General features: G+C 35.8%; 1 protein-coding gene across 4 annotated transcripts in view; it reads left to right on the top strand.

The window, feature by feature from the left end:
• Positions 1 to 16814, top strand: part of INPP4B (inositol polyphosphate-4-phosphatase type II B) — a 745035-nt gene that overhangs the window by 117901 nt on the left and 610320 nt on the right. For all 4 annotated transcript variants that reach the window (XM_087866474.1, XM_087866478.1, XM_087866473.1 and 1 more), the window contains exon 2: positions 6892 to 6954. The gene's annotated coding sequence lies outside the window, so the exon portion shown is untranslated. The remainder of the gene's footprint in view (positions 1 to 6891; positions 6955 to 16814) is intronic.

Raw genomic sequence — 16814 nt, 5'->3', positions numbered from 1 at the left:
GTGAAATGTCCATTTGTGTCTTTTGCCCATTTTTCTTTCGAGTTGTCTGCCTTGTTCTTATTGATTTGTAGCAGTTTGAGTATCCTGAATATGAGTCCTTATCTGATATATGTATTGCACGTTTCTCCTTGTACTCTGTGGCTTGCCATTTCATTCTCTACATGGCATCTTTTGATAAACAGAAGTTCTTAATTTAAATGCAGTCACATGTATTGTATTTTCCCCTTTATAGCTACCACTTCTTCTGTGCTCTTTAAGAAATCATTGTCTACCCTAAAGGGAAATATATTCTTTTCTGAAAGCTTTATTGTTTTATCATCCATGCGTTAGTATACACAACCCTTTGAAAGTTGTATGTGTAGAAGTTAAGATTCATGTTTTACCCCAAATGGATATATAGTTTGTTCAGTATCATTTAGTGGAAAAATTGCCCTTTACCGACTGCTCCTCATGGTCAAGTTTACTTGTGTAATTAGTTGTCATAATTTGTGTGGTCTTTTTTTGTTTGTTTGTTTTGTTCCATGTATCTATTTGTTTTTGTCATTATGAAAGCTTTATAATACGTTTGATATCTGGTCATTGAAGACCTCCAGCTTTGTTCTTTAATATCACCTTGGCTAATCTTGGCCCTTTATATTTCTGTATAAATGTTAGCTTGTAAATTTAAAATTAAAAAAAAAAAAAACCCAAACAACTGGGATCTTTATTATGATCACACTGAATACATGGGTCAATTAGGGAAGAATCAACATTCTATAATAATGAACATGATTATCTTCCAATCAATGAGCATGATGTATCTCTTTCCATTTATTTTTCTGCTTTATTTTCTCTAAGTAATGTTTCTCTAAGTAATTTTTAGTTTAGAGGTTATAAACATCTTTTGTTAGATTTATTCCATGGTATTTGAGGTTTTATTTCTATCTTAAATGTAGAATTTCTTTTTTTTCTAAGTAGGCTTCATGCATGGCTCCATACCCAGTTCCACACCCAGCATGGAGCCCAGCGTGGGGCTTGAACTCATGACCCTGAGATCAAGAGTCAGATGCTTAACTGACTGAGCCACCCGGGCAACCAGAGTTTCTATATTTTTGTTTGTTGTTATGTGGTAGCACAACTGATTTTTGTATAATGACCTTAAATCAGTAACCTTGCTAAATTTACCAAATAAATGAGACTAATAGTGTTTCTGTGGACTCATTATTCATTATTTTAATTTTAAATGTATTTCATTATTCATTAAAATAAATGGATTTAAAATTATTGGTATTTTTATTTAAAATTTGAATTTTTATTTTTAAATATTAACTGAATAATAGCATTAACTGATATTTATTATAAAAAGAAGTTGGATGAAAGTGTAGGATAGTGTGTAGGCATTTCAGCAGGGATTAGAAAAATAGGAATTACTGCCTCTTTTCTGTCCTCATTTGCATATTACTCTTGAATAAATGAGTCTGCCACTCTGGTCTTTTGTTTCCTCATCTGTAAAAGAATGACATTGGACTAGATACATTTATGTTCCTTTTTATCATGGGTAGATGACTCAGACAACTTTTGGGTAAATGTTTGTGCTTTCAGAATTCTTCTCTTTCCCCTATTTTTTCCCTTATGGTATTGTGATTATGGAGGCAGTGATCTCATTTTGGGGGCAGTTGGGGGGGCAGTAGTTGGGACCACATCTACTCAGCAATGTCATGTTCCCTGGGTACTTGGGAACTTCTGTCTCCCTGGGGCACCACACATTGGCTGTGGGCATAATAGGATTCCGTCTCAGATTCATGGATTTAGATATTTCCCTCCCTCTGCTAATGCCACTTAACTGCTCCAGTGTAGTGTTAAATGCTGAATGCTAGTTTTCTCGGAGTCTTGAATTCTCTCCAGTCTATGCCCTGAAAAGCAGTCTGCTAGTCCTACTGCTCTTATTACTGTATTCATGTGGGGGTTTAACTTAGAGGAGGGAAATGAGGACTTGATATTTGACCTCTTCCTCTTCTGTCTTCTTGTCCATATAACCTTTGAGCCTAAGGTAGTTTTCCACATCCTGGACATCATACCCTATGTTTTCTTCACTAATGGAATCATATAACTCCATGAACTAGTTCTCTAGTTCTGACTTCTAATATGGTAATGGGAACTAAGATTGTGTTTTTAAAAATTAAAAGGAAAGCCTGATTTTCAAGACCATCACCTTGCTATGGATCTAGAATTCTTGCTGGTGAAACTGTAGTCTCCTCCTTTCTTATTTTATTTATCTTGTAACAATCCTAATGCTTCTGAGGCAAGTGTACCCCTGGCAGAAAGGTAAGGTCAAACAGAGAAATGCAAAAGCATTGCATATGGATTATATTTCCAAATAATGACATCCTTGTTCTCTGATGGCATATTATCGCTCATATTCCTTTGTCTTCTGCTTCTGTTCTGACATATTAGTTTGTTCAAATGTTCTTTAAATTTTATGTGGCAACAATAAGGACTTATTATGTAATTTCTATATGGAACATAGTAAGATATTTATGCCACACAAGTTAGCTCTGTCTTATCTTTGTACATGGAAGTGAGTATGTATTTATTAGGAACCACCTCCTATGTGCTGAGCATTGAGTTAAGTACTAAAGAGTTTAGGTGAGAAGCACAAGATACAAATACTCTTGAGGAACTTAAAATATAGCTGGGGAGACATGACAGCACAAGACAACCCAAGAAGGCAATATAAATTATATGCATTGACTATAATTGCTACACAAGGTCAGAGAGTGATAAACTCAACTAAGTCCAAAGTACCTGGGGATCACTTTGTGGAGAAGTTGGCATTAAAACTTTGACAGGGCGGTAAATTTGGAAGGTACTGAAAAGTAAAATTCAACCACAACCAGAAGGAACAGACGTGGAAAGTGGAACTGGTGAGAGCAACATGGGAGCTATTAAGCACTCTGCCTGACTGAAGATGAGAGATTATATTGATGATGAAGAGAGGTAATATTGATTATATTTTATTGAATTTATATATAAAATTCATGGAATGCTCAAGAAACTTAAAAAGATACTATGTCCAGTAGGCATATTATACAATTTTTAGCTACTTCCCCCATGAGTCTCTTAAAATTCAGATTGTGAAAACTCATATCACAGGATATAAAATGGTAAAATATTGACCCTTTAAGACAATAGCTATCAGATACCAAAGTGATTTCTGAACACAGGTCACCTTGTAGAAATTCCCTAGTATGGGCATGAGAACTGATTAGATAACTCCTACGTTCCTAATCTAAAAGAGATGAGAAGTCTAGAGATTAAAGGCATTTTTCTTTGGAGTGAACTGAGGGTCCATTAGGAATGCCCACAAGGAGGTAGGTTGTGGCGTGTTTCCTTTTTTTCCCCTCCCAGTGATAAAAAGAGGTGCTTCAACAAAACTCAGTGGGAGTTTAGTATGTGTCCCTTTGAAGTTTTGGGGGTGGTTGTGGAGACTGTGGACCGATTTCTGATGAATTGAAAGCCAAGATGAGCTAGTGAGCATTTATGGTAGTGAAAGTAGAGGTGCTGAATTGAGAGTAGCCCATTTCCCCCGGGCTTGTGGGAGAGTTCCCTGTGCAGCGGATCTGGGCCATGAATGTGAGCGAGCAATCATGAGGTTGTCCCAGAGAGCTGCTCAGGGGCTGAACTGGCTTCAGCAGATAGGAGCTGAAGGTGTTAGCTGGAGTTGTGGATATAGTAAGCGATAAAGTGAGACCGTATGACTCGTATCGAGGTAGTACAGATGAAGGTCGTCAGTGATTGGAGAAGGGGAAACAATCCCTGAAAAACCTGGGAAAGCATCCACTGGTTGAGAATCAGCTTTAAATACATAATACCTCTCTGAGCTCAGTGAACAGAAAGTAAATTTTCCTTCTCCATTTACCTCTTCATTCCTTACCTTCTGTTTTTTACTCCATTCCCATATCGCACAGGCATTGGGACCAAGGTTAACTGGCTAGGGAAGAGAGACCTGGGGTAAAAATATAGGACCAACATATCCCTCTTTATTGGCTGTTGGTTTCCACTTGCAGCAGATCCTAGCTACAGAGGGAAGGCAATTTAAACATTAAATTAGCTTTTTATATGTAGCTGGGTATTCTAAATTCTAAACTGAGATATATGTTTGCTGACAGTGTAACTGTAAGATTTTTTAAACTCCAAGTGATCAGGGTAGGGGCCTAATTCTTGTTGCCTCAAAGATGCTACATTAGTGTACTAGGACTGCCATAACAAATTACCACAAACCGGGTAGCTTAGAATAAGGTAAATTTATTCTCTCATAGTTCTAGAGGCTCTAAATCCAGAATAAGGGGGTCAACAGGGCCATGTTCTCTCTGTAAGCTCTAGGGGAGAATTGGTTCCATGACTTTCTCTTAGCTTCTCTTGTCAGCAATCCTTGGCATTACTTGGCTTGTTGACTCCAGTCTCTTCTTCCCTCATCACGTGGTGATCTCCCTTGGTGTGCCTTGTCTTTATGTGGTATTTCCTTCTCTGCATGTGTCTGTCTTTATGTCTCATCTTATAAGGATGCCAGTCATATTGGATTAAGGGTCCCCCATCTCTGTATAACATCATTTTAACTCACATTTTAATTATATCGGGAAAGACTCCATTTCCAAATAAGGTCACATTCACAGGTGCAAGGGTAGGACTTTAATATATGTTTTGGGGGACACAATTCAACCCACAAGAGATGTTATGCTGACTTTGGTCTGCTGGATTCCACCTTGGAGTTGGAGACTGTTGGTATGAATCAAAGTCCTTTCCCAATTTCTTTATTTCTAGTCATATATGCTGTATCTTTCAGACTAGACAGTATGAGGTTTGAGTCTTAAATGGTGTTACTTAATCTGTCCCTATCAGGGATGCAGCTACTGGAAATATATAATTTGTCTCTTTTTTCCTGATGCCATTACTAGTATTCCTCTTGACATCCTCTGAGCATTTTAATGAGATTGGGGAGAAGCACAATGGGTTCTGCAAGTCAGCCTCATGCTAATCTGGTCTCCACATTTTTCTAGGCTTCCAGTTCTTTGTATGCATTGTTTCAACTCCCTGGAAAGACATATTCTTACTCACCTGCCTTCCAGACTTAGTCTTGCGAAGTTCCTCTCTTTTGTGAAATCTTCTTAGACAAAATGGGACCAATTGTCAGCCAGTGTGTATCAGTTCAGCTATTCTGACTGACTTTTTAAAGATTATTTTTTAATCTCCTTTTCCTGACTGCAGAATATTCTTTCAATGCCTTCTGTTGCTCCAACACATTGTATATTGTTTAATGATTTAAACTTGGTATTTACACCAATTACTTGAAATAATTGTCTAAAGATGTGATTCCTCCATTGAACTGTGTTTTTCTTGGGTCACTTTTTGTTTACTGTTTTCTCTAAAGTCAGTCCATACACTTGTCTTACACTAGGGGCTCACGAGGTGTCTTCTGAATGGGACTGAGTACTGATAAGAGTACACAAGGGCCAGTTGCTTTAAGAGAATCTTGAAATATATCATAATTTCTTGGAGGGTTTCTTTAAATTAAAATCTTAAGCAAAATCAAGAGAAGCCAACGCAGTAGAGTGGTTGGCAACTTACTCATCTCTCTGAAAAAAATTTTTCCTCCACCTGCCCAAACACTAAAATGGCTATTTATTTATTTATTTTTGTCATCACAGACTCTGATGAACAAATAGACAAATTCAGTGACATCCAGTATGATATTATTTTAGTCAATCCACCACATGGTTCACAGAGGCAGAGATTTTCAATGGGGTAGTGAGTTTTTTTTAAAAGGGGAATAATGATAATAATATTAATAATGTTATTGATAATTATATTAGCTAATATTCATTAGTTCTATATCCTTTATGTATTTTTTATTTCATTTATTTATCAGCTCTGTGGAGTAGGAGGAATTATTATTCTGATATTGCAGATGAAATGTAAAGGCTTACAGAGTTTAATTTATTTGCCCAAGGTCACATAGTAAGATGTTGTAGTGATTACAGTTATAGGACTATTCTTATAATGACTGTTGTAGTCAATTAATCAATGATGCTTTTAACTGTTAACATTTGTTCAAATAACTTTCTCGAGGGATGAATTTAAAATTCTTACCTGGCTATGTAACATTCCTTTCTGGAAAGCTGTTGCTCAGACTTGCATTTCTTATCCTCCAATCTGAACATTCAGATAATGATGCAATAAAATCTCTTATGGAATACTCATCAAGATTGTTATATGCTAAGAGAGAGAATAAGATATATTTTCATACTTTTGACTTCTATAAAGTGCTTTCCTCCTTGTTGCAGCATAGAAAAGCTCTGAAATTGCATCCTATGAGCAGGGTAATCTACAATTATTTACAGAGTCATCCCATAATATCTCACGTTATCACTTCTGTGGAAAGACAGAATAGGAAAACACCCAAGCTTTCATGAATATTTTAAAACCCATACTCACTGCGGGAGGGAGAAAAGTAAGTTTAGATAATTGCAAATTCCATTTCAGTTAGTTGATTTCCAAGTAAATGTTCTGTCCCAACCTGGTTTACATCTTATCTTTTGAAACGGTGGATGCTAATGCTTTTTCTTGCTCAAGTGCTAGTTTTGTTCCCATGTGAGAAGAGAGAGAAGCAAGGAAAACAAGGCTGAGTATCTGCCACAGTCACCCATGTTCTCGGCTGTTGGTGGGGGGGAACCTTTGAGGAAACTATTTGGCATTTATAACAAGTATTTCCCAAGGCAGCTGCTGAATAGAGCTGAGTATTTTGCTAAATGGTTTTCCTCTCTGACCTTTATTACTAATGGAACTTCTTTAAGAAGTATTTAAAGGGTAAAAAGAAAGGTTGTTTTTATTAATCTCTTTTCTCTTTGCCCACAGAACCCAAAGAAATGGTGTTACCTGGCAAGAGATCTGCTGTTTTTTATGAAAATTCAGATCAAGGTAATGCTTATTTTGAACTGATATATTTTTTAGGCTGTTTAACTCTGACACATTAAACTACTTGACTTTCTTTGATTACTGGGTTCAGCTATGGAATAACCCATCAAAAAATCAAATCAATATCTGAAAAGTAGAGGGAATGACTTATGATGATCCTTGTATTTATGAAGTGAACAGTAAATTTTTAAATATATATTAGCTTATTAAAACATTATGGATTATGGTTAATTTTATGACACTTTCCTTTATGTTGATATGTGAATAGGATCTTGACTAGAAGATTGCATTCTCTTTGGAAGTAGCTCCAATTAGTGTATCATATTTACAAACGATAGACAATAAGACAATTAGATTCTTATCAGGTTACAGTGATGAGATTTGCCTTTTATTTAAACATTAGTCAGATGGTTTTTACCTATTATTTTTTGAATATGTGAAAATTTCAGTACAAATTCCTAGAAAACTTTAAGTTTTTATAAAGGCACTCTCATGCAAAACATATATTTTCTTTGGAAGATTGAATTATATCATACAGTTGCTGAATAGCATGCCTGATTATGCTTAACAGATTGCCTATTTAGTTGCTAAATTTTCAAATTGCTATGCGATTTATTTACATATGTTGGCTTAAGAATATGAACACTCATGCAAACATTCTAATGATATGTACATGTAAAAGAAGTGTGGGTATAGATGCAGATATATAATGTGTGTGTGTTTTATGAATAAAACTGCTATCTCAAAATAGTTTTTTATAGAAATGTTTCTGAAAGTTTAGAATTGTGATGGGGAACTGGACCCATGTCTCAATACTTTCTATTCATACAGCTGTGAAGATGGGGTGTCACTATATGTATGTGAACACAAATAATAGAATTGTTGAAATGTACATTAGGCTGCATACTAATTGGAATTAATTGGGTTTTATTTTTGACAAATCATTGAATACCTAAAAACAAATGAGTGCTGAAACAAAGGTAGCATTTAAATTTAATGGACATTAGCAGAAAACTTGTTTCTGAACTTTAATTTGCAGTTGAACAAAAATTTAGGTTGAATTGCAAATTGGGGTGTTTCTACTTATTTCTGGCTTTCAGTTAATTCTTCAAAGGATGTGTAAACCCCTTAAGGAAGCAGCTTTTCTCCCCTAAAGGGGATTTTGAATTGTAGGCACTCTATTCAAGTTTTATCTGTACTAAAATGTTAATTCAAACTATGAAATATCTTAAAATGGTTAATGACATCAATTGAGGGTGCCTTTTGCATAGACCTATTAACTGTGGCTCCCCAAAGAGAGACATAATGAGAACTACTTACTACCTGGACAATATGTGGAAGCGGGTGAAGCTGAGCTATATGATATAGACCTAGGGAGATAAGTGGTGGAAAAGTGCTTGTTGGGGGGTAAATTGACGAATGACAGTAAAGAGAGAGGAAAAAAACACACGGAATGAGTTGAAACCAATAAAGAGGGTCAAGGATCTATGACCTTTAGAATGAAAATAGAGGAGGAAAGGAGCACAGACATGTCATATGCATTATGTCATCTTTTTCTTTTTTCAGAGGTCTGTATATGCTAATATTCAATTTTACTGGCCTTTTATTTTATACATAAGAGATGGATAAACTTATTTTGATCTGAATGTAGTAAAAGAAAAAAGTTAGGGTGCTGAAGGGATATTTCCATTAACATGGTAGAGTTTTCAGAATTGTGTACTCAGAGTAACAAAATTCACTTCTCAACATGAAAATAAAGGAACAGTCCTGTATACTGCCAGAGTCCAAGTGCTCTGCTTTGACAAAATTCCCAAAGAGCTTATGGTCTAGCACGTGTGTGTTTGTGTGCAGGTTGCGAGTGGGATGTGGATGCATATTTGGGGTGGACAAAATTGTGTTCACATCATCATCTCTCTAAGTTAGACCTTTCTATTCATTGAAATAGGGGTGTTTGCAATCTTATAAAAATAATTCCTATTAATATGACAAAGAGTGCTAATTATTGATGCTCAGTATCCATTCTCTCAGATGGAATATGGACATTTACATTCAGTATTTAATATACTGTTGGGTTTGGTTTACTAGTGTTTTATTGAGAATTTTTGTGTCCATGTTCATCAGGGATATTGGCCTGTAGTTCTCTTTTTTGGTGGAGTCTTATCTGGTTTTGGTATCAAGGTAATGCTGGCCTCCTTGTATAAATGTAGAAGTTTAAGACATACTAGTGAAGGTGCTATTTTTAGACAAATGGGATCATTCAGTTTTCCCCGTTGCACATGACAACTAACACACTCATTCTGTGTAGGATTAATTCTGGCAATGGAGCTCAGAGAGCAAGCTGTTGGAGTAACAGGCACTTTGGCCTGTGCAGATACTTGAAAGCTCTGCATCTGACTCTTGTAAAGGGGGTATTTTAGTCACAATATTCCGAATTTTGTCATCCAAAGGGAGAAGCAACTTCAACTAGTCATGTCAAAATATCCTTCTATATACCCCTAGAAAGATTATGTAAAAAGATAGAGACTGTTACTCTCTTGCATTTTTATGTATGTTTTTATGTCCTGGAAATAGATTGGATTTCATTAAGAAAATTTCATGTCTATAATTTATCTTTATTATGTAGGAATATCAAGTTTTTTCTCACATATATTTAACTTCTTTGTAGGTAATTGTAATAGGATATTAAGGATTTGACATTTTTTTGATGTACTGTAGGTTGAGATCTAAGCTTAGTTAGTATAAACAGTTTTAAGATTGAAAATAAACTGTGTCATAAGGCTAGTGTATAATGTTACTTATGTTCAAAAGCACTAATAAATAAATTATAAATAAATTGTTTAGTTGTGTGTTTCACTGTAGTTTATTATACAGGCTGTAGGGAACATAGATGTAATATATGTTGAGGTTTAAAAGGATCAAAATCTTCTGATATTTTAAGAGCTTACTGCATTACTTATACTATTTATTACGTGCCTTCCCTAAAGTAACAATGGAAAGTAAATCATCAAAACTTGCAGGTCGATTGATAAGCTAAGGACCATGAATTTAAAGGGGAAGTAGAAATACTTCTGCGGCATGTGATGAGAGGTGTGATGTAATTGTCACATTGCCTGAATTAGGTGCCATGTATGATAAATGTAATGCTTTACAGAAATGCAGCTGTAGCATCAGGCAAAGTATGCTCCCAAAGAGTGCTTCAAGTGCAAGTCCGAGAACACATCACTGAGCATTTTCATACAGAAGTGATTAAAAAGTAATTCTTAAAGAGGATTTACATGACAAAGAGCTATTACAATAATTTTAAAGAATTTTTTTTGGCTTTTATGGTTTTTGTCATTTGGAAAATTCTTGTTATGTTTTACTCTTCTGAGGATTAGATTCTGTGGGATACTCCATCTTTTAAAACCTGTTTAAAATCTCCCAAAACTATAAGGCATGTCACTGTCTAAAATCGACTCCTGCAAATAATATTCAAGTTCTTCCATCAGTTCCCTGCCTATATGTCTTACTTTGTTTCTCTCTTACTCCATCTCATGCCCTAAACATTCTTGTCTTTCTTTATGCTGAATACTCCACTCTGAATGCCCAATCTTTCTCCCTTATTCCCAAGCCTACATAACCTTAACACTTTAAGAAGCCTTCTGAATTCCTTATAATACTGTAACTATTTCTCTCCCTTAACCCGTATTCACTTGGTGCAGTAGCTGCCACACTATCATCGATTAGCATAGATGCTACCTAGTCGTTCTTATGTGTGCATGTGAGTATATATGCATATGTACGTATACCATTTTATTTTATTATATATATTTAGATAGGTACATACACAGACATGGGATTTCTTTCCTTTAATATGAACGTAAAGAAGATTCTTCTGCCATCCATTTTTACTCCCACTTTTGAGTTGAGTACACAAACTTTGAATGAATGAGCTCCTTGTATCTCCATGATTTTCTCTAAAGTAATATTTAAAGGCTGAAAGAGTCCTTTGTACTATGAGAGTTATAATTTAGCTATGTTTTGTATTATTTAGGATTACCTTGAGAACCTACTCTCCCTTTATCACATCTTTTCAATGAGAATAAAATCTGAATTCAAATACATTAACTTATAAAGAAAATAATTTTCCACTATTGAAACATTCTCTTCACCAAAGGAAGATCGCCCAATTCTATCACCCATTGGTTTTTGCTACTTTGCACACATGTCATTGAAGAAAATTCTAACCTGAGCTGCTCTTGTTGCCGAAGAGCAAAACATTGCCTTATAAAGACACTACCTATTGCATATCTTACATCTGAACCAATAGGAAAAAAAGAAGTTATTTTTTAATTTGCCACTTCATTCATTTATGTATTCATTCATTAAATCAGTGTTTACCTACTATATTCATCAGTGCTCTAGCTGGAGTGGGGGTACATGCAAAACTTGAGAGTCTCTCGTTCTGTTCACATACACACATACAACCTTACAAACGTATATACATACATACATATATATTGACACTACAAAACAAATCTCTTTACATGCTTCTAGAAGCAAGCTCTACACTCCTTATATTTTTCCCAAGTTCAATTTCTTCTGTGTTCTATACATCATCATTCATGTGGATGGTTGGAAGCCATTAAAACTGTCCCTGAAAGCTATTTTTAAGTTTGTCATTTTTGAATTGTCATAATTGTTGAACCTCATGCCTAAGAAGTTTGTGGCCATTTTGAATGTGTGGTTTTGTGGATATGCAGTCTGAAATAACATATTCCCAGCTCTATAGTATTTTCTTTAGACTAGGATCCTAAAAGAACCTAAATACTAGGTGTGGAGGTTAGGAAAGAGGGATAGTTATTTAGAAAGTGGAGATGAAATTAACGACTATTGGGGTTGGAATAGGGCTTTTGGGAATTGGGGCTGTCTGGGAATTCCCAGTAGAGGACTAAGGACTTTGAGGGAATTGGTTCCTTTAAGGCTTTAGCATATGGGTTAGTTTTCATTTCTTTGGTTTTGCAGTGCTAACACTACTTTGGAAGGGGAGCAGATCATTGCAAGCAGAGTAGTGAGGGCAGAGGCAAATAATTTATGACATGGGGTGCCCACTAGACTTTTCAAGTGCGTATGTATGTATGCTTGTCCCTTTCTCTCTCTAGTTATGTATTTTTAATGCATTTGGCATTTAAAAAATTATGCCACTAGATGTCAGCAGCAACCTCCCAGGGTTCCAGGGGCCTTAATTCATAATGACAAACAACAAATTGGTAGTCTATTAGAAAATTTTATCTGAGAATAGTAAGTACCTATTTGAAAATTTAAGAGGCAGTTTTTGAGCTACAAGGAGAATTACAAACATCATAAAATGTTTTAAAATTATTTTTTAAACTGGTTTCTGTTGACATGTACCAGGTTACTTTTACTTCCAATATTCTCCCTACTGATGAGATGACATGAAGAACTATGTGTGCAGTTGAGTAATTTGTCAGAAGTTGTTCTTGATGCCAGATCTCTAAACCTCTGTTTCAATGCTTTATGATTCATTTATGCCATGATTACATGAGTGTTTGTGCTTGGGTTTATTTCATTCTGTTTTTGTAGGAGCATTTTGGTACTACAACCCATCAGATTAATTTTTCAGCACCCACATCTGTGTGCTGTTTATTTAGTAATGTCTAAACTTTCTTGGATCTGTGCTCTGTTGTTATAAGACACTCAAAACACTTTGATAGATGCCCAAGAGTCTGATAGGTGTTTGCTCACCAGTAGACAAGGAAAACAACCTAGAAATATGAAAAAAATATGTATTTTCCATGAATTGAATGAATACATGTAATTGTTTAGTCCTTAAAACAGCAGGTAAGATGATCTCAAATGTTTTTTATTCCAGAAATTAATAAGAAAATTGTAGTACTGGCCAATGTTCAATAGATCCTAATAGCATTATTTTAAACAATGCAGTTAATACCGGGTCAGATCAGATTCACATTAGCAGAATGATTCAAACTAATCTGCTGGATTTTCGTCATGAATTAGAGGTCAGGTGATTGACTATTAGTTGATCAAATACCAAACAGACTTTTAAATAACCTTGAAAAGGGTAGAGTTACTTCCATGTTTCCAAGGAAAAATTATGTTTTCAGTGCATTAAAAAAATATCTATCTATCTATCTATCTTAGGAAAAGCTGGAAATGAGAATTATGAAAAAATTTCCTTTCCTAAAACCAGTTCTACCAAGGAAGATATTAATGTAAATGTTAAACCCTCATCACTTTTAAGATTTTAAAAAATCATTTTAGTTGGTGCAATGAGGTAGGGGCTAACTCAACTAACATGTAAGCCAAAGAAACAATTCCTTTCATACTGAACTTGTTATATTTGAGAGTTATTGGTTTAAATTCATAGGATTCTCACTAAGTTTCTTATTTTTTGCCTTTCTGTTGTAGAGCTGCTAGTACAAAGGACTCACCAAGATTTCCCCCCAAGATTGTGGTTGTTATTCTTTAATTATCTTTGTAGATGGTAAGGCAAACATTTGAAATCCTGCTGCAGTTACTTGACCCAAGTACTTTCCTCCCATGGACCAGGTGCAATGAATAAGTGCTGTTAATAAATGGAAGGCACATTGTTAGCCAGATGTTCGGTTAAGGAACTTTCAACATTGAACCTTGTATGGAAGCACACAGCTGGCTTGATACAAAACAGTCCATCCTATGCTTCCAGTACTTAACCTTCTAGAAGGGGTTAGGGCTGAGATGTGACCAAGCATCTGTCTGCAGTCTGTCTCTTTCATCTTTTGCAAAGAGTTAAATGACACAGATGTTCGTGCAGTATTTTGAATAGAAATGCTGCCAATTCTAAACAAACTATTCTAGCTCCACATCAAGAAACCAACTCCTGCTTCCATATGTACCAGTGCATTTTTCCTCAACATGTTCATTTGCCAGTGCATTGACATGGATTAAGTTACAGTATAGAATGGGTCAGGTTCCCTTTGGGCTGTTCCAGAAATTCAGACACCTCAACCTGATAATCAAGGGCCACTTTTCTGCTGCTGCATTGCAAACCTTCCCAACATCATTTCCACCTGATTCTTCACCCAGATGTTGCCTCATCGCCCATACACAAGGATTGATCTACCCTGTGTATGATTTACTTATTTCTACCTTGATGACTTTGCAGTTACCATTACTCTTCGCTCCCCTCTCCCAACTTCTTATTCTTCATTTCAGAGACAGAAGAAGCTAACAGGGACACTTGTGGGAGCCAGAAGGTCTATATTCAAATTCCCTGTTGGTGATTTATTAGCTTACTGCTACTAGACCGAATGCAAACTCTTTAACCACAGAGTCTCATCTTGGTTTCCTCTACAAAACCATGAAAAAAATACTTAAATAATTGAGTTAATGCTAGTATTAACTTAAGATATGACTTTTAACTTATAATAGGTACTGGCACATGGTAAGTGCTTAATATATATTAACTACTGCTAATTCTGTCAAACTAATCCGAAAACTCACTTTCATAAAATTTAGTCTCTGATAATCCTTCACACAGTCATTATTAATCTTACTGGTATGTGTTTGCAGCTTTACCTTCCATCCTACTCGAACTTTCATATTTGATGACCTATACATCTTATCCTCTTGGTATATTATACTCATAATCAATAAATAGGATAATAATACTTGCCATAGCCATACCTAGGGTTATTGTGAAGACAAAATTAGAAAATAAAGGTAATAACAAAATTAGCGAAGATTACTACTTTCCTTGCTTTTGTTACATGTGAGGAGCAGGACTGGGAGCTTTATTTACACTGAGCTATCACTTAGCATACATGTATTTTGCGGACGATGGACAGGGAGGCAGTGATTCTCTTTAAGACCTAAAGAGAACGGAAATAGCAGAATATCTGAGTACAAAAGTCAAATAGAAATGGAAATATAGAATTGGGTTCACAAGAGAATTTACAAGCGGAGTCTATAAACTGTCACAGAGTTCCACTGAAGTTCTGTAACTGGATGCGTGACTTACCTGAGAGAGAGAGCAGACAGAGAAGGGTCACTATGAAAGGACAGCCCCTCCCCCCAGTGCACACGTACTCAGGGAGAAGGGTGAGGCTTGGAGGCATGTGTGTCTCCAGTTTTTGTAAACGTAAGATATAATAGTGTTTTCTTGGAGCTAATGCATTTATTCTTTTGAAGTCCACCATTGAAAATTGTATCAGACATAGAATTATTGTGTCTGAAAAATACTAGGAGAGGTAACATTACTCTTGTCCTAATTTTTGGCCTGATATAAATATTGTTAACAACAGCAATTAATCATATAATAAAAATGTTACTGTTCATTTTGCAAGGAAGAAGTTTGCTATTTGATCTAATTGGTGATATGATAGCTGGGCATAGATCAGATACTAGAAATTTATACAGGATGTGGAGAGGGCTTTGGAGATCATCTACTTTTACTTCATTGATAATAAGTGATGTGCTTCCCATTATGATATGCTTACTTTTCCTTTTAAATTTATTAAAATTGCTAAAAATGTAATAGATCAGTATTCTCTCTTTATTAAACCTCATGAAGCATGTGGTAGATCTCTCGTTTTTAATTTTGTTTGTTTTTGGAGTTTAGTTGGAGAAACCTTTTCTTCTTTAGGAAGCTACCCCGTTCATATTTTGTGTGGTACTGGCAAATTGTGGATAATAATAATAGCGAATATTTATTGACTATTTTTTTGAGGTCAGACACTATTTCAAACAGAGTGCGAAGATTTAGGGACTAATGGTATCGTTTCATATTTGTCATAATAATACTGTGACACAAGCACACAAGGAGCAAAACTCATGGGCACAGTCTGCAGATTGGGTGGTGGTAGCTGGATTTGCTCATATATCCTCAGACACCTGAAGTCAGCTGTGGTTTGGTTTTGCTGATCTTGGCTGAGCTGTCCTGTGTGTCCATGACTTTGGCTGAGAGAACTAGGCTGCCTCAGCTTTGCTCTACTTGATCTCTCTTCCCTCAACAGTCTAAACTGAACATGTTCTCCTGGTAGCAGCAGGGTTTGGAGAGACAAAGAGCAGAAATGCTTAAGAGATTTTTAGGCCTATATTCAGAACTCGCACGAAGTTACTTCACCCACCTTCTTTTGGCTAAAACTAAATCTCGGGGTTGGCCTGGAATCTAGGGATAGGGAAATAGACTCCACCATTGGGTGAAAGGGGCTACAAAATCACATTGCAGTTGGTTGGATACAAAAAAAGGGGAGAATTGGAGTGAGTTTTGCCATCAATCTACCAGAATCTCCTTCCTAGCTATGAGAAAAATGGCAATTCGGTGGGATTAAATAACTTGCTGCTAGGCTCGACTTGCAGACTTTACCTGGCCTCTAATGCAACTTCATTTTCCAGGACCCAGGATTGGACAAGGAGTGGGCATGGGACCTAAACAAATTAATCACAGCCCTTCCATGAGACTTGATATATAAGAAAAATACTTCCTTTAGGTTTAAAAATTGTCAGAATGTTGACTTAGAATTTGGAAAAGATACTGAAACAGTTGAAAAAGAGAGAGAGACAGAGACAGAGACAAGAGACAAGAGACAAGAGACAAGAAACACAGAATGATTAGTGTGTAGGAGAAGATGCAATTGTATCTTTGGAGCCATTAGGTGCAGCCATACTTGAAACTTAAGCCGACTAGTGTCTTAGAACAGTAAGTTTCTTTTTCGTTGTTAGTCTGGTTTGACTAAGGCTTCTATTACTTGAAGCCTACACTATTTTATTAAACTGTGATGGATTATTTTGCAAAAATGGCTACAGCAATATATCTAGTCTTATGTACATTTCTAGAACCTCCTTGGCACTCCTTATCAAAA

This window comes from Ursus americanus, chromosome 13 (genome assembly GCF_024610735.1).
Source record: "Ursus americanus isolate L20-20 chromosome 13, mUrsAme1.1.p, whole genome shotgun sequence".
Lineage (NCBI taxonomy): Eukaryota > Metazoa > Chordata > Mammalia > Carnivora > Ursidae > Ursus > Ursus americanus.
Note: the sequence above shows the minus strand (reverse complement) of the source record. Positions and strands in the feature narration are given on the sequence as shown.